This window comes from Pseudophryne corroboree, chromosome 3, assembly GCF_028390025.1.
Source record: "Pseudophryne corroboree isolate aPseCor3 chromosome 3, aPseCor3.hap2, whole genome shotgun sequence".
In the NCBI taxonomy this organism is placed as follows: Eukaryota; Metazoa; Chordata; class Amphibia; order Anura; family Myobatrachidae; genus Pseudophryne; species Pseudophryne corroboree.
This window is the reverse complement of record NC_086446.1, coordinates 114,834,939-114,851,666: the sequence shown is the minus strand read 5'-3', so window position 1 is coordinate 114,851,666 and position 16,728 is coordinate 114,834,939. Positions and strand designations below refer to the sequence as shown.

Below are 16,728 nucleotides of genomic sequence, written 5' to 3'. Positions count from 1 at the left end.
AAGCTCATCTACAGCCACACCACACTGGATACGCCCAATCTCATCTGATCTTGGAAGCTAAGCAGTGATGGGCCTGGTTAGTACTTGGATGGGAGACCACCTGGGAATACAAGGTGCTGTAGATATTTTTATACTGCCAACACCGTTCTGTTGATGCATTCCATTTTCAAACGTATTCATTTATGAACCAGTAGTTAGAAGTAGAAAAGTTCAAACAGAAACCGCAAAGCTCATCTACAGCCACACCACACTGGATACGCCCAATCTCATCTGATCTTGGAAGCTAAGCAGTGTTGGGCCTGGTTAGTACTTGGGTGGGAGATCACCTGGGAATACAATGTGCTGTAGATATTTTTATACTGCCAACAACGTTCTGTTGATGCATTCCATTTTCAAACGTATTCATTTATGAACCAGTAGTTAGAAGTAGAAAAGTTCTAACAGAAACCACAAAGTTCATCTACAGCACACCACAATGGATACGCCCAATCTCATCTGATCTTGGAAGCTAAGCAGTGTTGGGCCTGGTTAGTACTTGGATGGGAGACCACCTGGGAATACAAGGTGCTGTAGACATTTTTATACTTCCAACACCGTTCTGTTGATGCATTCAATTTTCAAATGTATTCATTTATGAACCAGTAGTTAGAAGTAGAAAAGTTCAAAAAGAAACCACAAAGCTCATCTACAGCCACACCACACTGGATACGCCCAATCTCATCTGATCTTGGAAGCTAAGCAGTATTGGGCCTGGTTATTACTTGGATGGGAGACCACCTGGGAATACAAGGTGCTGTAGATATTTTTATACTGCCAACACCGTTCTGTTGATGCATTCCATTTTCAAACGTATTCATTTATGAACCAGTAGTTAGAAGTAGAAAAGTTCTAACAGAAACCACGAAGCTCATCTACAGCCACACCACACTGGATACGCCCAATCTCATCTGATCTTGGAAGCTAAGCAGTGTTGGGCCTGGTTAGTACTTGGATGGGAGACCACCTGGGAATACAAGGTGCTGTAGATATTTTTATTCTGCCAACACCGTTCTGTTGATGCATTCCATTTTCAAACATATTCATTTATGAACCAGTAGTTAGAAGTAGAAACGTTCTAACAGAAACCACTCAGCTCATCTACAGCCACACTACACTGGATACGCCCAATCTCATCTGATCTTGGAAGCTAAGCAGTGTTGGGCCTGGTTAGTACTTGGATGGGAGACCACCTGGGAATACAAGGTGCTGTAGATATTTTTATACTGCCAACACCGTTCTGTTGATGCATTCCATTTTCAAACGTATTCATTTATGAACCAGTAGTTAGAAGTAGAAAAGTTCTAACAGAAACCATAAAGCTCATCTACAGGCACACCACACTGGATACGCCCAATCTCATCTGATCTTGGAAGCTAAGCAGTGTTGGGCCTGGTTAGTACTTGGATGGGAGACCACCTGGGAATACAAGGTGCTGTAGATATTTTTATACTGCCAACACCGTACTGTTGATGCATTCCATTTTCAAACGTATTCATTTATGAACCAGTAGTTAGAAGTAGAAAAGTACTAACAGAAACCATAAAGCTCTTCTACAGCCACACCATACTGGATATGCCCAATCTCATCCGATCTTGGAAGCTAAGCAGTGTTGGGCCTGGTTAGTACTTGGATGGGAGACCACCTGGGAATACATAGGTGCTGTAAATATTTTTATACTGCCAACACCGTTCTGTTGATGCATTCCATTTTCAAACGTATTCATTTATGAACCAGTAGTTAGAAGTAGAAAAGTTCTAACAGAAACCACAAAGCTCATCTACAGCCACACCACACTGGATACGCCCAATCTCATCTGATCTAGGAAGCTAAGCAGTGTTGAGCCTGGTTAGTACTTGGATGGGAGACCACTTGGGAATACAAGGTGCTGTAGATATTTTTATTCTGCCAACACCGTACTGTTGATGCATTCCATTTTCAAAAGTATTCATTTATGAACCAGTAGTTAGAAGTAGAAAAGTTCTAACAGAAACCACAAAGCTCATCTACAGCCACACCACACTGGATACGCCCAATCTCATCTGATCTTGGAAGCTAAGCAGTGTTGGGCCTGGTTAGTACTTGGATGGGAGACCACCTGGGAATACAAGGTGCTGTAGATATTTTTATACTGCCAACACCGTTCTGTTGATGCATTCCATTTTCAAACGTATTCATTTATGAACCAGTATTTAGAAGTAGAAAAGTTCTAACAGAAACCACAAAGCTTATCTACAGCCACACAACACTGGACACGCCCAATCTCATCTGATCTTGGAAGCTAAGCAGTGTTCGGCCTGGTTAGTACTTGGATGGGAGACCACCTGGGAATACAAGGTGCTGTAGATATTTTTATACTGCCAACACCGTTCTGTTGATGCATTCCATTTTCAAACGTATTCATTTATGAACCAGTATTTAGAAGTAGAAAAGTTCTAACAGAAACCACAAAGCTTATCTACAGCCACACAACACTGGATACGCCCAATCTCATCTGTTCTTGGAAGCTAAGCAGTGTTGGGCCTGGTTAGTACTTGGGTGGGAGACCACCTGGGAATATAAGGTGCTGTAGATATTTTTATACTGCCAACACCGTTCTGTTGATGCATTCCATTTTCAAACGTATTCATTTATGAACCAGTAGTTAGAAGTAGAAAAGTTCAAACAGAAACCGCAAAGCTCATCTACAGCCACACCACACTGGATACGCCCAATCTCATCTGATCTTGGAAGCTAAGCAGTATTGGGCCTGGTTATTACTTGGATGGGAGACCACCTGGGAATACAAGGTGCTGTAGATATTTTTATACTGCCAACACCGTTCTGTTGATGCTTTCCATTTTCAAACGTATTCATTTATGAACCAGTAGTTAGAAGTAGAAAAGTTCTAACAGAAACCACGAAGCTCATCTACAGCCACACCACACTGGATACGCCCAATCTCATCTGATCTTGGAAGCTAAGCAGTGTTGGGCCTGGTTAGTACTTGGATGGGAGACCACCTGGGAATACAAGGTGCTGTAGATATTTTTATACTGCCAACACCGTTCTGTTGATGCATTCCATTTTCAAACATATTCATTTATGAACCAGTAGTTAGAAGTAGAAACGTTCTAACAGAAACCACTCAGCTCATCTACAGCCACACTACACTGGATACGCCCAATCTCATCTGATCTTGGAAACTAAGCAGTGTTGGGCCTGGTTAGTACTTGGATGGGAGACCACCTGGGAATACAAGGTGCTGTAGATATTTTTATACTGCCAACACCGTTCTGTTGATGCATTCCATTTTCAAACGTATTCATTTATGAACCAGTAGTTAAAAGTAGAAAAGTTCTAACAGAAACCACAAAGCTCATCTACAGCCACACCACACTGGATATGCCCAATCTCATCTGATCTTGGAAGCTAAGCAGTGTTGGGCCTGGTTAGTACTTGGATGGGAGACCACCTGGGAATACAAGGTGCTGTAGATATTTTTATACTGCCAAAACCGTTCTGTTGATGCATTCCATTTTCAAACGTATTCATTTATGAACCAGCAGTTAGAAGTAGAAAAGTTCTAACAGAAACCACAAAGCTCATCTACAGCCACACCACACTGGATACGCCCAATCTCATCTGATCTTGGAAGCTAAGCAGTGTTGGGCCTGGTTAGTACTTGGATGGGAGACCACCTGGGAATACAAGGTGCTGTAGATATTTTTATACTGCCAACACCGTTCTGTTGATGCATTCCATTTTCAAATGTATTCATTTATGAACCAGTAGTTAGAAGTAGAAAAGTTCTAACAGAAACCATAAAGCTCATCTACAGCCACACCACACTGGATACGCCCAATCTCATCTGATCTTGGAAGCTAAGCAGTGTTGGGCCTGGTTAGTACTTGGATGGGAGACCACCTGGGAATACAAGGTGCTGTAGATAATTTTATACTGCAAACACCGTTCTGTTGATGCATTCTATTTTAAAACATATTCATTTATGAACCAGTAGTTAGAAGTAGAAAAGTTCTAACAGAAACCACAAAGTTCATCTACAGCAACACCACACTGGATATGCCCAATCTCATCTGATCTTGGAAGCTAAGCAGTGTTGGGCCTGGTTAGTTCTTGGATGGGAGACCACCTGGGAATACAAGGTGCTGTAGATATTTTTATACTGCCAACACCGTTCTGTTGATGCATTCCATTTTCAAACGTATTCATTTATGAACCAGTAGTTAGAAGTAGAAAAGTTCAAACAGAAACCACAAAGCTCATCTACAGCCACACCACACTGGATACGCCCAATCTCATCTGATCTTGGAAGCTAAGCAGTGTTGGGCCTGGTTAGTACTGTGATGGGAGACCACCTGGGAATACAAGGTGCTGTAGATATTTTTATGCTGCCAACACCGTTCTGTTGATGCATTCCATTTTCAAACGTATTCATTTATGAACCAGTAGTTACAAGTAGAAAAGTTCTAACAGAAACTACAAAGCTCATCTACAGCCACACCACACTGGATACGCCCAATCTCATCTGATCTTGGAAGCTAAGCAGTGTTGGGCCTGGTTAGTACTTGGATGGGAGACCACCTGGGAATACAAGGTGCTGTAGATATTTTTATACTGCCAACACCGTTCTGTTGATGCATTCCATTTTCAAATGTATTCATTTATGAACCAGTAGTTAGAAGTAGAAAAGTTCTAACAGAAACCATGAAGCTCATCTACAGCCACACCACACTGGATACGCCCAATCTCATCTGATCTTGGAAGCTAAGCAGTGTTGGGCCTGGTTAGTACTTGGATGGGAGACCACCTGGGAATACAAGGTGCTGTAGATAATTTTATACTGCAAACACCGTTCTGTTGATGCATTCCATTTTAAAACATATTCATTTATGAACCAGTAGTTAGAAGTAGAAAAGTTCTAACAGAAACCACAAAGTTCATCTACAGCCACACCACATTGGATATGCCCAATCTCATCTGATCTTGGAAGCTAAGCAGTGCTGGGCCTGGTTAGTACTTGGATGGGAGACCACCTGGGAATACAAGGTGCTGTAGATATTTTTATACTGCCAACACCGTTCTGTTGATGCATTCCATTTTCAAACGTATTCATTTATGAACCAGTAGTTAGAAGTAGAAAAGTTCAAACAGAAACCACAAAGCTCATCTACAGCCACACCACACTGGATACGCCCAATCTCATCTGATCTTGGAAGCTAAGCAGTGTTGGGCCTGGTTAGTACTTTGATGGGAGACCACCTGGGAATACAAGGTGCTGTAGATATTTTTATACTGCCAACACCGTTCTGTTGATGCATTCCATTTTCAAACGTATTCATTTATGAACCAGTAGTTAGAAGTAGAAAAGTTCTAACAGAAACCATAAAGCTCATCTACAGCCACACCACACTGGATACGCCCAATCTCATCTGATCTTGGAAGCTAAGCAGTGTTGGGCCTGGTTAGTACTTGGATGGGAGACCACCTGGGAATACAAGGTGCTGTAGATATTTTTTTATACTGCCAACACCGTTCTGTTGATGCATTCCATTTTCAAACGTATTCATTTATGAACCAGTATTTAGAAGTAGAAAAGTTCTAACAGAAACCACAAAGCTTATCTACAGCCACACAACACTGGATACGCCCAATCTCATCTGATCTTGGAAGCTAAGCAGTGTTGGGCCTGGTTAGTACTTGGATGGGAGACCACCTGGGAATACAAGGTGCTGTAGATAATTTTATACTGCAAACACCGTTCTGTTGATGCATTCCATTTTAAAACATATTCATTTATGAACCAGTAGTTAGAAGTAGAAAAGTTCTAACAGAAACCACAAAGTTCATCTACAGCCACACCACATTGGATATGCCCAATCTCATCTGATCTTGGAAGCTAAGCAGTGCTGGGCCTGGTTAGTACTTGGATGGGAGACCACCTGGGAATACAAGGTGCTGTAGATATTTTTATACTGCCAACACCGTTCTGTTGATGCATTCCATTTTCAAACGTATTCATTTATGAACCAGTAGTTAGAAGTAGAAAAGTTCAAACAGAAACCACAAAGCTCATCTACAGCCACACCACACTGGATACGCCCAATCTCATCTGATCTTGGAAGCTAAGCAGTGTTGGGCCTGGTTAGTACTTTGATGGGAGACCACCTGGGAATACAAGGTGCTGTAGATATTTTTATACTGCCAACACCGTTCTGTTGATGCATTCCATTTTCAAACGTATTCATTTATGAACCAGTAGTTAGAAGTAGAAAAGTTCTAACAGAAACCATAAAGCTCATCTACAGCCACACCACACTGGATACGCCCAATCTCATCTGATCTTGGAAGCTAAGCAGTGTTGGGCCTGGTTAGTACTTGGATGGGAGACCACCTGGGAATACAAGGTGCTGTAGATATTTTTTTATACTGCCAACACCGTTCTGTTGATGCATTCCATTTTCAAACGTATTCATTTATGAACCAGTATTTAGAAGTAGAAAAGTTCTAACAGAAACCACAAAGCTTATCTACAGCCACACAACACTGGATACGCCCAATCTCATCTGATCTTGGAAGCTAAGCAGTGTTGGGCCTGGTTAGTACTTGGATGGGAGACCACCTGGGAATTCAAGGTGCTGTAGATATTTTTATACTGCCAACACCGTTCTGTTGATGCATTCCATTTTCAAACGTATTCATTTATGAACCAGTAGTTAGAAGTAGAAAAGTTCAAACAGAAACCGCAAAGCTCATCTACAGCCACACCACACTGGATACGCCCAATCTCATCTGATCTTGGAAGCTAAGCAGTGTTGGGCCTGGTTAGTACTTGGGTGGGAGATCACCTGGGAATACAAGGTGCTGTAGATATTTTTATACTGCCAACAACGTTCTGTTGATGCATTCCATTTTCAAACGTATTCATTTATGAACCAGTAGTTAGAAGTAGAAAAGTTCTAACAGAAACCACAAAGTTCATTAACAGCACACCACAATGGATATGCCCAATCTCATCTGATCTTGGAAGCTAAGCAGTGTTGGGCCTGGTTAGTACTTGGATGGGAGACCACCTGGGAATACAAGGTGCTGTAGACATTTTTATACTTCCAACACCGTTCTGTTGATGCATTCAATTTTCAAATGTATTCATTTATGAACCAGTAGTTAGAAGTAGAAAAGTTCAAACAGAAACCACAAAGCTCATCTACAGCCACACCACACTGGATACGCCCAATCTCATCTGATCTTGGAAGCTAAGCAGTATTGGGCCTGGTTATTACTTGGCTGGGAGACCATCTGGGAATACAAGGTGCTGTATATATTTTTATACTGCCAACACCGTTCTGTTGATGCATTCCATTTTCAAACGTATTCATTTATGAACCAGTAGTTAGAAGTAGAAAAGTTCTAACAGAAACCTCGAAGCTCATCTACAGCCACACCACACTGGATACGCCCAATCTCATCTGATCTTGGAAGCTAAGCAGTGTTGGGCCTGGTTAGTACTTGGATGGTAGACCACCTGGGAATACAAGGTGCTGTAGATATTTTTATACTGCCAACACCGTTCTGTTGATGCATTCCATTTTCAAACATATTCATTTATGAACCAGTAGTTAGAAGTAGAAACGTTCTAACAGAAACCACTCAGCTCATCTACAGCCACACTACACTGGATACGCCCAATCTCATCTGATCTTGGAAGCTAAGCAGTGTTGGGCCTGGTTAGTACTTGGATGGGAGACCACCTGGGAATACAAGGTGCTGTAGATAATTTTATACTGCAAACACCGTTCTGTTGATGCATTCTATTTTAAAACATATTCATTTATGAACCAGTAGTTAGAAGTAGAAAAGTTCTAACAGAAACCACAAAGTTCATCTACAGCCACACCACACTGGATATGCCCAATCTCATCTGATCTTGGAAGCTAAGCAGTGTTGGGCCTGGTTAGTTCTTGGATGGGAGACCACCTGGGAATACAAGGTGCTGTAGATATTTTTATACTGCCAACACCGTTCTGTTGATGCATTCCATTTTCAAACGTATTCATTTATGAACCAGTAGTTAGAAGTAGAAAAGTTCAAACAGAAACCACAAAGCTCATCTACAGCCACACCACACTGGATACGCCCAATCTCATCTGATCTTGGAAGCTAAGCAGTGTTGGGCCTGGTTAGTACTTTGATGGGAGACCACCTGGGAATACAAGGTGCTGTAGATATTTTTATACTGCCAACACCGTTCTGTTGATGCATTCCATTTTCAAACATATTCATTTATGAACCAGTAGTTAGAAGTAGAAACGTTCTAACAGAAACCACTCAGCTCATCTACAGCCACACTACACTGGATACGCCCAATCTCATCTGATCTTGGAAGCTAAGCAGTGTTGGGCCTGGTTAGTACTTTGATGGGAGACCACCTGGGAATACAAGGTGCTGTAGATATTTTTATACTGCCAACACCGTTCTGTTGATGCATTCCATTTTCAAACGTATTCATTTATGAACCAGTAGTTACAAGTAGAAAAGTTCTAACAGAAACCACAAAGCTCATCTACAGCCACACCACACTGGATACGCCCAATCTCATCTGATCTTGGAAGCTAAGCAGTGTTGGGCCTGGTTAGTACTTGGATGGGAGACCACCTGGGAATACAAGGTGCTGTAGATATTTTTATACTGCCAACACCGTTCTGTTGATGCATTCCATTTTCAAATGTATTCATTTATGAACCAGTAGTTAGAAGTAGAAAAGTTCTAACAGAAACCATGAAGCTCATCTACAGCCACACCACACTGGATACGCCCAATCTCATCTGATCTTGGAAGCTAAGCAGTGTTGGGCCTGGTTAGTACTTGGATGGGAGACCACCTGGGAATACAAGGTGCTGTAGATAATTTTATACTGCAAACACCGTTCTGTTGATGCATTCCATTTTAAAACATATTCATTTATGAACCAGTAGTTAGAAGTAGAAAAGTTCTAACAGAAACCACAAAGTTCATCTACAGCCACACCACATTGGATATGCCCAATCTCATCTGATCTTGGAAGCTAAGCAGTGTTGGGCCTGGTGAGTACTTGGATGGGAGACCACCTGGGAATACAAGGTGCTGTAGATATTTTTATACTGCCAACACCGTTCTGTTGATGCATTCCATTTTCAAACGTATTCATTTATGAACCAGTAGTTAGAAGTAGAAAAGTTCAAACAGAAACCACAAAGCTCATCTACAGCCACACCACACTGGATACGCCCAATCTCATCTGATCTTGGAAGCTAAGCAGTGTTGGGCCTGGTTAGTACTTTGATGGGAGACCACCTGGGAATACAAGGTGCTGTAGATATTTTTATACTGCCAACACCGTTCTGTTGATGCATTCCATTTTCAAACGTATTCATTTATGAACCAGTAGTTAGAAGTAGAAAAGTTCTAACAGAAACCATAAAGCTCATCTACTGCCACACTACACTGGATACGCCCAATCTCATCTGATCTTGGAAGCTAAGCAGTGTTGGGCCTGGTTAGTACTTGGATGGGAGACCACCTGGGAATACAAGGTGCTGTAGATATTTTTATACTGCCAACACCGTTCTGTTGATGCATTCCATTTTCAAATGTATTCATTTATGAACCAGTAGTTAGAAGTAGAAAAGTTCTAACAGAAACCATAAAGCTTATCTACAGCCACACCACACTGGATACGCCCAATCTCATCTGATCTTGGAAGCTAAGCAATGTTGGGCCTGGTTAGTACTTGGATGGGAGACCACCTGGGTATACAAGGTGCTGTAGATAATTTTATACTGCCAACACCGTTCTGTTGATGCATTCCATTTTAAAGCATATTCATTTATGAACCAGTAGTTAGAAGTAGAAAAGTTCTAACAGAAACCACAAAGTTCATCTACAGCCACACCACACTGGATACGCCCAATCTCATCTGATCTTGGAAACTAAGCAGTGTTGGGCCTGGTTAGTACTTGGATGGGAGACCACCTGGGAATACAAGGTGCTGTAGATATTTTTATACTGCCAACACCGTTCTGTTGATGCATTCCATTTTCAAACGTATTCATTTATGAACCAGCAGTTAGAAGTAGAAAAGTTCTAACAGAAACCACAAAGCTCATCTACAGCCACACCACACTGGATACGCCCAATCTCATCTGATCTTGGAAGCTAAGCAGTGTTTGGCCTGGTTAGTACTTGGATGGGAGACCACCTGGGAATACAAGGTGCTGTAGATATTTTTATACTGCCAACACCGTTCTGTTGATGCATTCCATTTTCAAACGTATTCATTTATGAACCAGCAGTTAGAAGTAGAAAAGTTCTAACAGAAACCACAAAGCTCATCTACAGCCACACCACACTGGATACGCCCAATCTCATCTGATCTTGGAAGCTAAGCAGTGTTGGGCCTGGTTAGTACTTGGATGGGAGACCACCTGGGAATACAAGGTGCTGTAGATAATTTTATACTGCCAACACCGTTCTGTTGATGCATTCCATTTTCAAACGTATTCATTTATGAACCAGCAGTTAGAAGTAGAAAAGTTCTAACAGAAACCACAAAGCTCATCTACAGCCACACAACACTGGATATGCCCAATCTCATCTGATCTTGGAAGCTAAGCAGTGTTGGGCCTGGTTAGTACTTGGATGGGAGACCACCTGGGAATACAAGGTGCTGTAGATATTTTTATACTGCCAACACCGTTCTGTTGATGCATTCCATTTTCAAATGTATTCATTTATGAACCAGTAGTTAGAAGTAGAAAAGTTCTAACAGAAACCATAACGCTCATCTGCAGCCACACCACACTGGATACGCCCAATCTCATCTGATCTTGGAAGCTAAGCAGTGTTGGGCCTGGTTAGTACTTGGATGGGAGACCACCTGGGAATACAAGGTGCTGTAGATAATTTTATACTGCAAACACCGTTCTGTTGATGCATTCCATTTTAAAACATATTCATTTATGAACCAGTAGTTAGAAGTAGAAAAGTTCTAACAGAAACCACAAAGTTCATCTACAGCCACACCACACTGGATATGCCCAATCTCATCTGATCTTGGAAGCTAAGCAGTGTTGGGCCTGGTTAGTTCTTGGATGGGAGACCACCTGGGAATACAAGGTGCTGTAGATATTTTTATACTGCCAACACCGTTCTGTTGATGCATTCCATTTTCAAACGTATTCATTTATGAACCAGTAGTTAGAAGTAGAAAAGTTCAAACAGAAACCACAAAGCTCATCTACAGCCACACCACACTGGATACGCCCAATCTCATCTGATCTTGGAAGCTAAGCAGTGTTGGGCCTGGTTAGTACTTGGATGGGAGACCACCTGGGAATACAAGGTGCTGTAGATATTTTTATACTGCCAACACCGTTCTGTTGATGCATTCCATTTTCAAACGTATTCATTTATGAACCAGTAGTTACAAGTAGAAAAGTTCTAACATAAACCACAAAGCTCATCTACAGCCACACCACACTGGATACGCCCAATCTCATCTGATCTTGGAAGCTAAGCAGTGTTGGGCCTGGTTAGTACTTGGATGGGAGACCACCTGGGAATACAAGGTGCTGTAGATATTTTTATACTGCCAACACCGTTCTGTTGATGCATTCCATTTTCAAATGTATTCATTTATGAACCAGTAGTTAGAAGTAGAAAAGTTCTAACAGAAACCATGAAGCTCATCTACAGCCACACCACACTGGATACGCCCAATCTCATCTGATCTTGGAAGCTAAGCAGTGTTGGGCCTGGTTAGTACTTGGATGGGAGACCACCTGGGAATACATAGGTGCTGTAGATATTTTTATACTGCCAACACCGTTCTGTTGATGCATTCCATTTTCAAACGTATTCATTTATGAACCAGTAGTTAGAAGTAGAAAAGTTCTAACAAAAACCACAAAGCTCATCTACAGCCACACCACACTGGATACGCCCCATCTCATCTGATCTTGGAAGCTAAGCAGTGTTGGGCCTGGTTAGTACTTGGATGGGAGACCACCTGGGAATACAAGGTGCTGTAGATATTTTTATACTGCCAACACCGTTCTGTTGATGCATTCCATTTTCAAACGTATACATTTATGAACCAGTAGTTAGAAGTAGAAAAGTTCTAACAGAAACCATAAAGCTCATCTACAGCCACACCACACTGGATACGCCCAATCTCATCTGATCTTGGAAGCTAAGCAGTGTTGGGCCTGGTTAGTACCTGGATGGGAGACCACCTGGGAATATAAGGTGCTGTAGATAATTTTATACTGCCAACACCGTTCTGTTGATGCATTCCATTTTAAAACATATTCATTTATGAACCAGTAGTTAGAAGTAGAAAAGTTCTAACAGAAACCACAAAGTTTATCTACAGCCACACCACACTGGATACGCCCAATCTCATCTGATCTTGGAAGCTAAGCAGTGTTGGGCCTGGTTAGTACTTGGATGGGAGACCACCTGGGAATACAAGGTGCTGTAGATATTTTTATACTGCCAACACCGTTCTGTTGATGCATTCCATTTTCAAACGTATTCATTTATGAACCAGTAGTTAGAAGTAGAAAAGTACTAACAGAAACCATAAAGCTCTTCTACAGCCACACCACACTGGATATGCCCAATCTCATCTGATCTTGGAAGCTAAGCAGTGTTGGGCCTGGTTAGTACTTGGATGGGAGACCACCTGGGAATACATAGGTGCTGTAAATATTTTTATACTGCCAACACCGTTCTGTTGATGCATTCCATTTTCAAACGTATTCATTTATGAACCAGTAGTTAGAAGTAGAAAAGTTCTAACAGAAACTACAAAGCTCATCTACAGCCACACCACACTGGATACGCCCAATCTCATCTGATCTAGGAAGCTAAGCAGTGTTGAGCCTGGTTAGTACTTGGATGGGAGACCACCTGGGAATACAAGGTGCTGTAGATATTTTTATACTGCCAACACCGTACTGTTGATGCATTCCATTTTCAAAAGTATTCATTTATGAACCAGTAGTTAGAAGTAGAAAAGTTCTAACAGAAACCACAAAGCTCATCTACAGCCACACCACACTGGATACGCCCAATCTCATCTGATCTTGGAAGTAAAGCAGTGTTGGGCATGGTTAGTACTTGGATGGGAGACCACCTGGGAATACAAGGTGCTGTAGATATTTTTATACTGCCAACACCGTTCTGTTGATGCATTCCATTTTTAAACGTATTCATTTATGAACCAGTAGTTAGAAGTAGAAAAGTTCTAACAGAAACCACAAAGCTCATCTACAGCCACACCACACTGGATACGCCCAATCTCATCTGATCTTGGGAGCTAAGCAGTGTTGGGTCTGGTTAGTACTTGGATGGGAGACCACCTGGGAATACAAGGTGCTGTAGATAATTTTATACTGCCAACACCTTTCTGTTGATGCATTCCATTTTAAAACGTATTCATTTATGAACCAGTAGTTAGAAGTAGAAAAGTTCTAACAGAAACCACAAAGTTCATCTACAGCCACACCACACTGGATACGCCCAATCTCATCTGATCTTGGAAGCTAAGCAGTGTTGGGCCTGGTTAGTACTTGGATGGGAGACCACCTGGGAATACAAGGTGCTGTAGATATTTTTATACTGCCAACACCGTTCTGTTGATGCATTCCATTTTCAAACGTATTCATTTATGAACCAGTAGTTAGAAGTAGAAAAGTTCTAACAGAAACCACAAAGCTCATCTACAGCCACACCACACTGGATACGCCCAATCTCATCTGATCTTGGAAGCTAAGCAGTGTTGGGCCTGGTTAGTACTTGGATGGGAGACCACCTGGGAATACAAGGTGCTGTAGATATTTTTATACTGCCAACACCGTTCTGTTGATGCATTCCATTTTCAAACGTATTCATTTATGAACCAGTAGTTAGAAGTAGAAAAGTTCTAACAGAAACCATAAAGCTCATCTACAGCCACACCACACTGGATACGCCCAATCTCATCTGATCTTGGAAGCTAAGCAGTGTTGGGCCTGGTTAGTACTTGGATGGGAGACGACCTGGGAATACAAGGTGCTGTAGATAATTTTATACTGCCAACACCGTTCTGTTGATGCATTCCATTTTAAAACGTATTCATTTATGAACCAGTAGTTAGAAGTAGAAAAGTTCTAACAGAAACCACAAAGTTTATCTACAGCCACACCACACTGGATACGCCCAATCTCATCTGATCTTGGAAGCTAAGGAGTGTTGGGCCTGGTTAGTACTTGGATGGGAGACCACCTGGGAATACAAGGTGCTGTAGATATTTTTATACTGCCAACACCGTTCTGTTGATGCATTCCATTTTCAAACGTATTCATTTATGAACCAGTAGTTAGAAGTAGAAAAGTTCTAACAGAAACCATAAAGCTCATCTACAGCCACACCACACTGGATACGCCCAATCTCATCTGATCTTGGAAGCTAAGCAGTGTTGGGCCTGGTTAGTACTTGGATGGGAGACCACCTGGGAATACATAGGTGCTGTAAATATTTTTATACTGCCAACACCGTTCTGTTGATGCATTCCATTTTCAAACGTATTCATTTATGAACCAGTAGTTAGAAGTAGAAAAGTTCTAACAGAAACCACAAAGCTCATGTACAGCCACACCACACTGGATACGCCCAATCTCATCTGATCTAGAAAGCTAAGCAGTGTTGAGCCTGGTTAGTACTTGGATGGGAGACCACCTGGGAATACAAGGTGCTGTAGATATTTTTATACTGCCAACACCGTACTGTTGATGCATTCCATTTTCAAAAGTATTCATTTATGAACCAGTAGTTAGAAGTTGAAAAGTTCTAACAGAAACCACAAAGTTCATCTACAGCCACACCACACTGGATATGCCCAATCTCATCTGATCTTGGAAGCTAAGCAGTGTTGGGCCTGGTTAGTACTTGGATGGGAGACCACCTGGGAATACAAGGTGCTGTAGATATTTTTATACTGCCAACACCGTTCTGTTGATGCATTCCATTTTCAAATGTATTCATTTATGAACCAGTAGTTAGAAGTAGAAAAGTTCAAACAGAAACCACAAAGCTCATCTACAGCCACACCACACTGGATACGCCCAATCTCATCTGATCTTGGAAGCTAAGCAGTGTTGGGCCTGGTTAGTACTTTGATGGGAGACCACCTGGGAATACAAGGTGCTGTAGATATTTTTATACTGCCAACACCGTTCTGTTGATGCATTCCATTTTCAAACGTATTCATTTATGAACCAGTAGTTAGAAGTAGAAAAGTTCTAACAGAAACCATAAAGCTCATCTACAGCCACACCACACTGGATACGCCCAATCTCATCTGATCTTGGAAGCTAAGCAGTGTTGGGTCTGGTTAGTACTTGGATGGGAGACCACCTGGGAATACAAGGTGCTGTAGATAATTTTATACTGCCAACACTGTTCTGTTGATGCATTCCATTTTAAAACGTATTCATTTATGAACCAGTAGTTAGAAGTAGAAAAGTTCTAACAGAAACCACAAAGTTCATCTACAGCCACACCACACTGGATACGCCCAATCTCATCTGATCTTGGAAGCTAAGCAGTGTTGGGCCTGGTTAGTACTTGGATGGGAGACCACCTGGGAATACAAGGTGCTGTAGATATTTTTATACTGCCAACACCGTTCTGTTGATGCATTCCATTTTCAAACTTATTAATTTATGAACCAGTAGTTAGAAGCAGAAAAGTTCTAACAAAAACCACAAAGCTCATCTACAGCCACACCACACTGGATACGCCCAATCTCATCTGATCTTGGAAGCTAAGCAGTGTTGGGCCTGGTTAGTACTTGGATGGGAGACCACCTGGGAATACAAGGTGCTGTAGATATTTTTATACTGCCAACACTGTTCTGTTGATGCATTCCATTTTCAAACGTATTCATTTATGAACCAGTAGTTAGAAGTAGAAAAGTTCTAACAGAAACCATAAAGCTCATCTACAGCCACACCACACTGGATACGCCCAATCTCAACTGATCTTGGAAGCTAAGCAGTGTTGGGCCTGGTTAGTACTTGGATGGGAGACCACCTGGGAATATAAGGTGCTGTAGATAATTTTATACTACCAACACCGTTCTGTTGATGCATTCCATTTTAAAACGTATTCATTTATGAACCAGTAGTTAGAAGTAGAAAAGTTCTAACAGAAACCACAAAGTTTATCTACAGCCACACCACACTGGATACGCCCAATCTCATCTGATCTTGGAAGCTAAGCAGTGTTGGGCCTGGTTAGTACTTTGATGGGAGACCACCTGGGAATACAAGGTGCTGTAGATAATTTTATACTGCCAACACCGTTCTGTTGATGCATTCCATTTTAAAACGTATTCATTTATGAACCAGTAGTTAGAAGTAGAAAAGTTCAAACAGAAACCACAAAGCTCATCTACAGCCACACCACACTGGATACGCCCAATCTCATCTGATCTTGGAAGCTAAGCAGTGTTGGGCCTGGTTAGTACTTTGATGGGAGACCACCTGGGAATACAAGGTGCTGTAGATATTTTTATACTGCCAACACCGTTCTGTTGATGCATTCCATTTTCAAACGTATTCATTTATGAACCAGTAGTTAGAAGTAGAAAAGTTCTAACAGAAACCA

The 16,728-nt window shown here is 41.6% G+C and overlaps 65 non-coding genes and 9 pseudogenes across 65 annotated transcripts; all 74 read left to right on the top strand.

The window, feature by feature from the left end:
* The first annotated feature begins 6 nt into the window (after positions 1–6).
* On the top strand, positions 7–125 carry LOC135058319 (5S ribosomal RNA). Its single transcript, XR_010244749.1, has one exon. It is a non-coding gene; the product is annotated as a 5S ribosomal RNA (ribosomal RNA).
* Positions 126–232: 107 nt separating this feature from the next.
* LOC134886019 (5S ribosomal RNA) lies at positions 233–351 on the top strand. Its single transcript, XR_010170116.1, has one exon. It is a non-coding gene; the product is annotated as a 5S ribosomal RNA (ribosomal RNA).
* A 107-nt stretch (positions 352–458) lies between these two features.
* Positions 459–576, top strand: LOC134892588 (5S ribosomal RNA; annotated as a pseudogene).
* A 107-nt stretch (positions 577–683) lies between these two features.
* LOC134886241 (5S ribosomal RNA) lies at positions 684–802 on the top strand. Its single transcript, XR_010170331.1, has one exon. It is a non-coding gene; the product is annotated as a 5S ribosomal RNA (ribosomal RNA).
* A 107-nt stretch (positions 803–909) lies between these two features.
* LOC134890577 (5S ribosomal RNA) lies at positions 910–1,028 on the top strand. Its single transcript, XR_010171372.1, has one exon. It is a non-coding gene; the product is annotated as a 5S ribosomal RNA (ribosomal RNA).
* Positions 1,029–1,135: 107 nt separating this feature from the next.
* Positions 1,136–1,254, top strand: LOC135060730 (5S ribosomal RNA). The gene has a single exon (XR_010247121.1). It is a non-coding gene; the product is annotated as a 5S ribosomal RNA (ribosomal RNA).
* Positions 1,255–1,361: 107 nt separating this feature from the next.
* On the top strand, positions 1,362–1,480 carry LOC135064196 (5S ribosomal RNA). The gene has a single exon (XR_010250508.1). It is a non-coding gene; the product is annotated as a 5S ribosomal RNA (ribosomal RNA).
* A 107-nt stretch (positions 1,481–1,587) lies between these two features.
* Positions 1,588–1,707, top strand: LOC134891495 (5S ribosomal RNA; annotated as a pseudogene).
* A 107-nt stretch (positions 1,708–1,814) lies between these two features.
* On the top strand, positions 1,815–1,933 carry LOC134888611 (5S ribosomal RNA; annotated as a pseudogene).
* Positions 1,934–2,040: 107 nt separating this feature from the next.
* Positions 2,041–2,159, top strand: LOC134890566 (5S ribosomal RNA). The gene has a single exon (XR_010171371.1). It is a non-coding gene; the product is annotated as a 5S ribosomal RNA (ribosomal RNA).
* Positions 2,160–2,266: 107 nt separating this feature from the next.
* Positions 2,267–2,385, top strand: LOC135068276 (5S ribosomal RNA). The gene has a single exon (XR_010254480.1). It is a non-coding gene; the product is annotated as a 5S ribosomal RNA (ribosomal RNA).
* A 107-nt stretch (positions 2,386–2,492) lies between these two features.
* LOC134890459 (5S ribosomal RNA) lies at positions 2,493–2,611 on the top strand (annotated as a pseudogene).
* A 107-nt stretch (positions 2,612–2,718) lies between these two features.
* Positions 2,719–2,837, top strand: LOC134886240 (5S ribosomal RNA). Its single transcript, XR_010170330.1, has one exon. It is a non-coding gene; the product is annotated as a 5S ribosomal RNA (ribosomal RNA).
* A 107-nt stretch (positions 2,838–2,944) lies between these two features.
* LOC134890554 (5S ribosomal RNA) lies at positions 2,945–3,063 on the top strand. Its single transcript, XR_010171370.1, has one exon. It is a non-coding gene; the product is annotated as a 5S ribosomal RNA (ribosomal RNA).
* A 107-nt stretch (positions 3,064–3,170) lies between these two features.
* Positions 3,171–3,289, top strand: LOC135070300 (5S ribosomal RNA). The gene has a single exon (XR_010256469.1). It is a non-coding gene; the product is annotated as a 5S ribosomal RNA (ribosomal RNA).
* Positions 3,290–3,396: 107 nt separating this feature from the next.
* LOC135059061 (5S ribosomal RNA) lies at positions 3,397–3,515 on the top strand. Its single transcript, XR_010245480.1, has one exon. It is a non-coding gene; the product is annotated as a 5S ribosomal RNA (ribosomal RNA).
* Positions 3,516–3,622: 107 nt separating this feature from the next.
* Positions 3,623–3,741, top strand: LOC134890543 (5S ribosomal RNA). Its single transcript, XR_010171369.1, has one exon. It is a non-coding gene; the product is annotated as a 5S ribosomal RNA (ribosomal RNA).
* A 107-nt stretch (positions 3,742–3,848) lies between these two features.
* LOC134890532 (5S ribosomal RNA) lies at positions 3,849–3,967 on the top strand. Its single transcript, XR_010171368.1, has one exon. It is a non-coding gene; the product is annotated as a 5S ribosomal RNA (ribosomal RNA).
* Positions 3,968–4,074: 107 nt separating this feature from the next.
* On the top strand, positions 4,075–4,193 carry LOC134886510 (5S ribosomal RNA). Its single transcript, XR_010170590.1, has one exon. It is a non-coding gene; the product is annotated as a 5S ribosomal RNA (ribosomal RNA).
* Positions 4,194–4,300: 107 nt separating this feature from the next.
* Positions 4,301–4,419, top strand: LOC134901003 (5S ribosomal RNA). The gene has a single exon (XR_010174501.1). It is a non-coding gene; the product is annotated as a 5S ribosomal RNA (ribosomal RNA).
* Positions 4,420–4,526: 107 nt separating this feature from the next.
* LOC134890519 (5S ribosomal RNA) lies at positions 4,527–4,645 on the top strand. The gene has a single exon (XR_010171366.1). It is a non-coding gene; the product is annotated as a 5S ribosomal RNA (ribosomal RNA).
* A 107-nt stretch (positions 4,646–4,752) lies between these two features.
* Positions 4,753–4,871, top strand: LOC134890508 (5S ribosomal RNA). Its single transcript, XR_010171365.1, has one exon. It is a non-coding gene; the product is annotated as a 5S ribosomal RNA (ribosomal RNA).
* Positions 4,872–4,978: 107 nt separating this feature from the next.
* LOC135065627 (5S ribosomal RNA) lies at positions 4,979–5,097 on the top strand. The gene has a single exon (XR_010251903.1). It is a non-coding gene; the product is annotated as a 5S ribosomal RNA (ribosomal RNA).
* A 107-nt stretch (positions 5,098–5,204) lies between these two features.
* LOC134901253 (5S ribosomal RNA) lies at positions 5,205–5,323 on the top strand. The gene has a single exon (XR_010174744.1). It is a non-coding gene; the product is annotated as a 5S ribosomal RNA (ribosomal RNA).
* A 107-nt stretch (positions 5,324–5,430) lies between these two features.
* Positions 5,431–5,549, top strand: LOC134890497 (5S ribosomal RNA). The gene has a single exon (XR_010171364.1). It is a non-coding gene; the product is annotated as a 5S ribosomal RNA (ribosomal RNA).
* A 109-nt stretch (positions 5,550–5,658) lies between these two features.
* LOC135067808 (5S ribosomal RNA) lies at positions 5,659–5,777 on the top strand. The gene has a single exon (XR_010254017.1). It is a non-coding gene; the product is annotated as a 5S ribosomal RNA (ribosomal RNA).
* Positions 5,778–5,884: 107 nt separating this feature from the next.
* LOC135065626 (5S ribosomal RNA) lies at positions 5,885–6,003 on the top strand. The gene has a single exon (XR_010251902.1). It is a non-coding gene; the product is annotated as a 5S ribosomal RNA (ribosomal RNA).
* Positions 6,004–6,110: 107 nt separating this feature from the next.
* LOC134901252 (5S ribosomal RNA) lies at positions 6,111–6,229 on the top strand. The gene has a single exon (XR_010174743.1). It is a non-coding gene; the product is annotated as a 5S ribosomal RNA (ribosomal RNA).
* Positions 6,230–6,336: 107 nt separating this feature from the next.
* Positions 6,337–6,455, top strand: LOC134890486 (5S ribosomal RNA). Its single transcript, XR_010171363.1, has one exon. It is a non-coding gene; the product is annotated as a 5S ribosomal RNA (ribosomal RNA).
* A 109-nt stretch (positions 6,456–6,564) lies between these two features.
* Positions 6,565–6,683, top strand: LOC135068223 (5S ribosomal RNA). Its single transcript, XR_010254428.1, has one exon. It is a non-coding gene; the product is annotated as a 5S ribosomal RNA (ribosomal RNA).
* A 107-nt stretch (positions 6,684–6,790) lies between these two features.
* Positions 6,791–6,909, top strand: LOC135063015 (5S ribosomal RNA). The gene has a single exon (XR_010249356.1). It is a non-coding gene; the product is annotated as a 5S ribosomal RNA (ribosomal RNA).
* A 107-nt stretch (positions 6,910–7,016) lies between these two features.
* Positions 7,017–7,134, top strand: LOC134895807 (5S ribosomal RNA; annotated as a pseudogene).
* A 107-nt stretch (positions 7,135–7,241) lies between these two features.
* On the top strand, positions 7,242–7,360 carry LOC134893139 (5S ribosomal RNA; annotated as a pseudogene).
* Positions 7,361–7,467: 107 nt separating this feature from the next.
* Positions 7,468–7,586, top strand: LOC135061469 (5S ribosomal RNA). Its single transcript, XR_010247848.1, has one exon. It is a non-coding gene; the product is annotated as a 5S ribosomal RNA (ribosomal RNA).
* Positions 7,587–7,693: 107 nt separating this feature from the next.
* LOC135060729 (5S ribosomal RNA) lies at positions 7,694–7,812 on the top strand. The gene has a single exon (XR_010247120.1). It is a non-coding gene; the product is annotated as a 5S ribosomal RNA (ribosomal RNA).
* A 107-nt stretch (positions 7,813–7,919) lies between these two features.
* On the top strand, positions 7,920–8,038 carry LOC135069454 (5S ribosomal RNA). The gene has a single exon (XR_010255634.1). It is a non-coding gene; the product is annotated as a 5S ribosomal RNA (ribosomal RNA).
* Positions 8,039–8,145: 107 nt separating this feature from the next.
* LOC134901250 (5S ribosomal RNA) lies at positions 8,146–8,264 on the top strand. The gene has a single exon (XR_010174742.1). It is a non-coding gene; the product is annotated as a 5S ribosomal RNA (ribosomal RNA).
* A 107-nt stretch (positions 8,265–8,371) lies between these two features.
* LOC135062527 (5S ribosomal RNA) lies at positions 8,372–8,490 on the top strand. Its single transcript, XR_010248874.1, has one exon. It is a non-coding gene; the product is annotated as a 5S ribosomal RNA (ribosomal RNA).
* Positions 8,491–8,597: 107 nt separating this feature from the next.
* Positions 8,598–8,716, top strand: LOC134890473 (5S ribosomal RNA). The gene has a single exon (XR_010171362.1). It is a non-coding gene; the product is annotated as a 5S ribosomal RNA (ribosomal RNA).
* A 107-nt stretch (positions 8,717–8,823) lies between these two features.
* LOC134890461 (5S ribosomal RNA) lies at positions 8,824–8,942 on the top strand. Its single transcript, XR_010171360.1, has one exon. It is a non-coding gene; the product is annotated as a 5S ribosomal RNA (ribosomal RNA).
* A 107-nt stretch (positions 8,943–9,049) lies between these two features.
* Positions 9,050–9,168, top strand: LOC135068897 (5S ribosomal RNA). The gene has a single exon (XR_010255088.1). It is a non-coding gene; the product is annotated as a 5S ribosomal RNA (ribosomal RNA).
* A 107-nt stretch (positions 9,169–9,275) lies between these two features.
* LOC134901249 (5S ribosomal RNA) lies at positions 9,276–9,394 on the top strand. Its single transcript, XR_010174741.1, has one exon. It is a non-coding gene; the product is annotated as a 5S ribosomal RNA (ribosomal RNA).
* A 107-nt stretch (positions 9,395–9,501) lies between these two features.
* On the top strand, positions 9,502–9,620 carry LOC135067569 (5S ribosomal RNA). The gene has a single exon (XR_010253781.1). It is a non-coding gene; the product is annotated as a 5S ribosomal RNA (ribosomal RNA).
* Positions 9,621–9,727: 107 nt separating this feature from the next.
* LOC134884941 (5S ribosomal RNA) lies at positions 9,728–9,846 on the top strand. The gene has a single exon (XR_010169072.1). It is a non-coding gene; the product is annotated as a 5S ribosomal RNA (ribosomal RNA).
* A 107-nt stretch (positions 9,847–9,953) lies between these two features.
* Positions 9,954–10,072, top strand: LOC135064833 (5S ribosomal RNA). The gene has a single exon (XR_010251130.1). It is a non-coding gene; the product is annotated as a 5S ribosomal RNA (ribosomal RNA).
* Positions 10,073–10,179: 107 nt separating this feature from the next.
* LOC135067108 (5S ribosomal RNA) lies at positions 10,180–10,298 on the top strand. The gene has a single exon (XR_010253333.1). It is a non-coding gene; the product is annotated as a 5S ribosomal RNA (ribosomal RNA).
* A 107-nt stretch (positions 10,299–10,405) lies between these two features.
* Positions 10,406–10,524, top strand: LOC134890449 (5S ribosomal RNA). Its single transcript, XR_010171358.1, has one exon. It is a non-coding gene; the product is annotated as a 5S ribosomal RNA (ribosomal RNA).
* Positions 10,525–10,631: 107 nt separating this feature from the next.
* Positions 10,632–10,750, top strand: LOC134884910 (5S ribosomal RNA). The gene has a single exon (XR_010169041.1). It is a non-coding gene; the product is annotated as a 5S ribosomal RNA (ribosomal RNA).
* Positions 10,751–10,857: 107 nt separating this feature from the next.
* LOC135058584 (5S ribosomal RNA) lies at positions 10,858–10,976 on the top strand. The gene has a single exon (XR_010245011.1). It is a non-coding gene; the product is annotated as a 5S ribosomal RNA (ribosomal RNA).
* Positions 10,977–11,083: 107 nt separating this feature from the next.
* On the top strand, positions 11,084–11,202 carry LOC135069452 (5S ribosomal RNA). The gene has a single exon (XR_010255632.1). It is a non-coding gene; the product is annotated as a 5S ribosomal RNA (ribosomal RNA).
* A 107-nt stretch (positions 11,203–11,309) lies between these two features.
* LOC134890437 (5S ribosomal RNA) lies at positions 11,310–11,428 on the top strand. Its single transcript, XR_010171357.1, has one exon. It is a non-coding gene; the product is annotated as a 5S ribosomal RNA (ribosomal RNA).
* A 107-nt stretch (positions 11,429–11,535) lies between these two features.
* On the top strand, positions 11,536–11,654 carry LOC134890426 (5S ribosomal RNA). The gene has a single exon (XR_010171356.1). It is a non-coding gene; the product is annotated as a 5S ribosomal RNA (ribosomal RNA).
* A 107-nt stretch (positions 11,655–11,761) lies between these two features.
* On the top strand, positions 11,762–11,881 carry LOC135062849 (5S ribosomal RNA). Its single transcript, XR_010249190.1, has one exon. It is a non-coding gene; the product is annotated as a 5S ribosomal RNA (ribosomal RNA).
* A 107-nt stretch (positions 11,882–11,988) lies between these two features.
* LOC135066226 (5S ribosomal RNA) lies at positions 11,989–12,107 on the top strand. Its single transcript, XR_010252480.1, has one exon. It is a non-coding gene; the product is annotated as a 5S ribosomal RNA (ribosomal RNA).
* A 107-nt stretch (positions 12,108–12,214) lies between these two features.
* Positions 12,215–12,333, top strand: LOC135060345 (5S ribosomal RNA). Its single transcript, XR_010246739.1, has one exon. It is a non-coding gene; the product is annotated as a 5S ribosomal RNA (ribosomal RNA).
* A 107-nt stretch (positions 12,334–12,440) lies between these two features.
* Positions 12,441–12,559, top strand: LOC134890414 (5S ribosomal RNA). The gene has a single exon (XR_010171355.1). It is a non-coding gene; the product is annotated as a 5S ribosomal RNA (ribosomal RNA).
* A 107-nt stretch (positions 12,560–12,666) lies between these two features.
* LOC134890116 (5S ribosomal RNA) lies at positions 12,667–12,786 on the top strand (annotated as a pseudogene).
* A 107-nt stretch (positions 12,787–12,893) lies between these two features.
* Positions 12,894–13,012, top strand: LOC134887521 (5S ribosomal RNA; annotated as a pseudogene).
* A 107-nt stretch (positions 13,013–13,119) lies between these two features.
* Positions 13,120–13,238, top strand: LOC135067550 (5S ribosomal RNA). The gene has a single exon (XR_010253762.1). It is a non-coding gene; the product is annotated as a 5S ribosomal RNA (ribosomal RNA).
* A 107-nt stretch (positions 13,239–13,345) lies between these two features.
* On the top strand, positions 13,346–13,464 carry LOC135068647 (5S ribosomal RNA). The gene has a single exon (XR_010254842.1). It is a non-coding gene; the product is annotated as a 5S ribosomal RNA (ribosomal RNA).
* Positions 13,465–13,571: 107 nt separating this feature from the next.
* Positions 13,572–13,690, top strand: LOC134890403 (5S ribosomal RNA). Its single transcript, XR_010171354.1, has one exon. It is a non-coding gene; the product is annotated as a 5S ribosomal RNA (ribosomal RNA).
* Positions 13,691–13,797: 107 nt separating this feature from the next.
* Positions 13,798–13,916, top strand: LOC134890391 (5S ribosomal RNA). The gene has a single exon (XR_010171353.1). It is a non-coding gene; the product is annotated as a 5S ribosomal RNA (ribosomal RNA).
* Positions 13,917–14,023: 107 nt separating this feature from the next.
* On the top strand, positions 14,024–14,142 carry LOC135068000 (5S ribosomal RNA). Its single transcript, XR_010254210.1, has one exon. It is a non-coding gene; the product is annotated as a 5S ribosomal RNA (ribosomal RNA).
* Positions 14,143–14,249: 107 nt separating this feature from the next.
* Positions 14,250–14,368, top strand: LOC135066448 (5S ribosomal RNA). The gene has a single exon (XR_010252696.1). It is a non-coding gene; the product is annotated as a 5S ribosomal RNA (ribosomal RNA).
* A 107-nt stretch (positions 14,369–14,475) lies between these two features.
* Positions 14,476–14,595, top strand: LOC135070307 (5S ribosomal RNA). The gene has a single exon (XR_010256476.1). It is a non-coding gene; the product is annotated as a 5S ribosomal RNA (ribosomal RNA).
* Positions 14,596–14,702: 107 nt separating this feature from the next.
* On the top strand, positions 14,703–14,821 carry LOC134894270 (5S ribosomal RNA; annotated as a pseudogene).
* A 107-nt stretch (positions 14,822–14,928) lies between these two features.
* On the top strand, positions 14,929–15,047 carry LOC135059060 (5S ribosomal RNA). The gene has a single exon (XR_010245479.1). It is a non-coding gene; the product is annotated as a 5S ribosomal RNA (ribosomal RNA).
* Positions 15,048–15,154: 107 nt separating this feature from the next.
* LOC134901248 (5S ribosomal RNA) lies at positions 15,155–15,273 on the top strand. Its single transcript, XR_010174740.1, has one exon. It is a non-coding gene; the product is annotated as a 5S ribosomal RNA (ribosomal RNA).
* Positions 15,274–15,380: 107 nt separating this feature from the next.
* Positions 15,381–15,499, top strand: LOC135062146 (5S ribosomal RNA). Its single transcript, XR_010248503.1, has one exon. It is a non-coding gene; the product is annotated as a 5S ribosomal RNA (ribosomal RNA).
* Positions 15,500–15,606: 107 nt separating this feature from the next.
* Positions 15,607–15,725, top strand: LOC134890380 (5S ribosomal RNA). The gene has a single exon (XR_010171352.1). It is a non-coding gene; the product is annotated as a 5S ribosomal RNA (ribosomal RNA).
* Positions 15,726–15,832: 107 nt separating this feature from the next.
* LOC134890369 (5S ribosomal RNA) lies at positions 15,833–15,951 on the top strand. Its single transcript, XR_010171351.1, has one exon. It is a non-coding gene; the product is annotated as a 5S ribosomal RNA (ribosomal RNA).
* Positions 15,952–16,058: 107 nt separating this feature from the next.
* On the top strand, positions 16,059–16,177 carry LOC135067235 (5S ribosomal RNA). Its single transcript, XR_010253455.1, has one exon. It is a non-coding gene; the product is annotated as a 5S ribosomal RNA (ribosomal RNA).
* Positions 16,178–16,284: 107 nt separating this feature from the next.
* Positions 16,285–16,403, top strand: LOC134901247 (5S ribosomal RNA). The gene has a single exon (XR_010174739.1). It is a non-coding gene; the product is annotated as a 5S ribosomal RNA (ribosomal RNA).
* Positions 16,404–16,510: 107 nt separating this feature from the next.
* On the top strand, positions 16,511–16,629 carry LOC134901246 (5S ribosomal RNA). Its single transcript, XR_010174738.1, has one exon. It is a non-coding gene; the product is annotated as a 5S ribosomal RNA (ribosomal RNA).
* Positions 16,630–16,728: the final 99 nt, after the last annotated feature.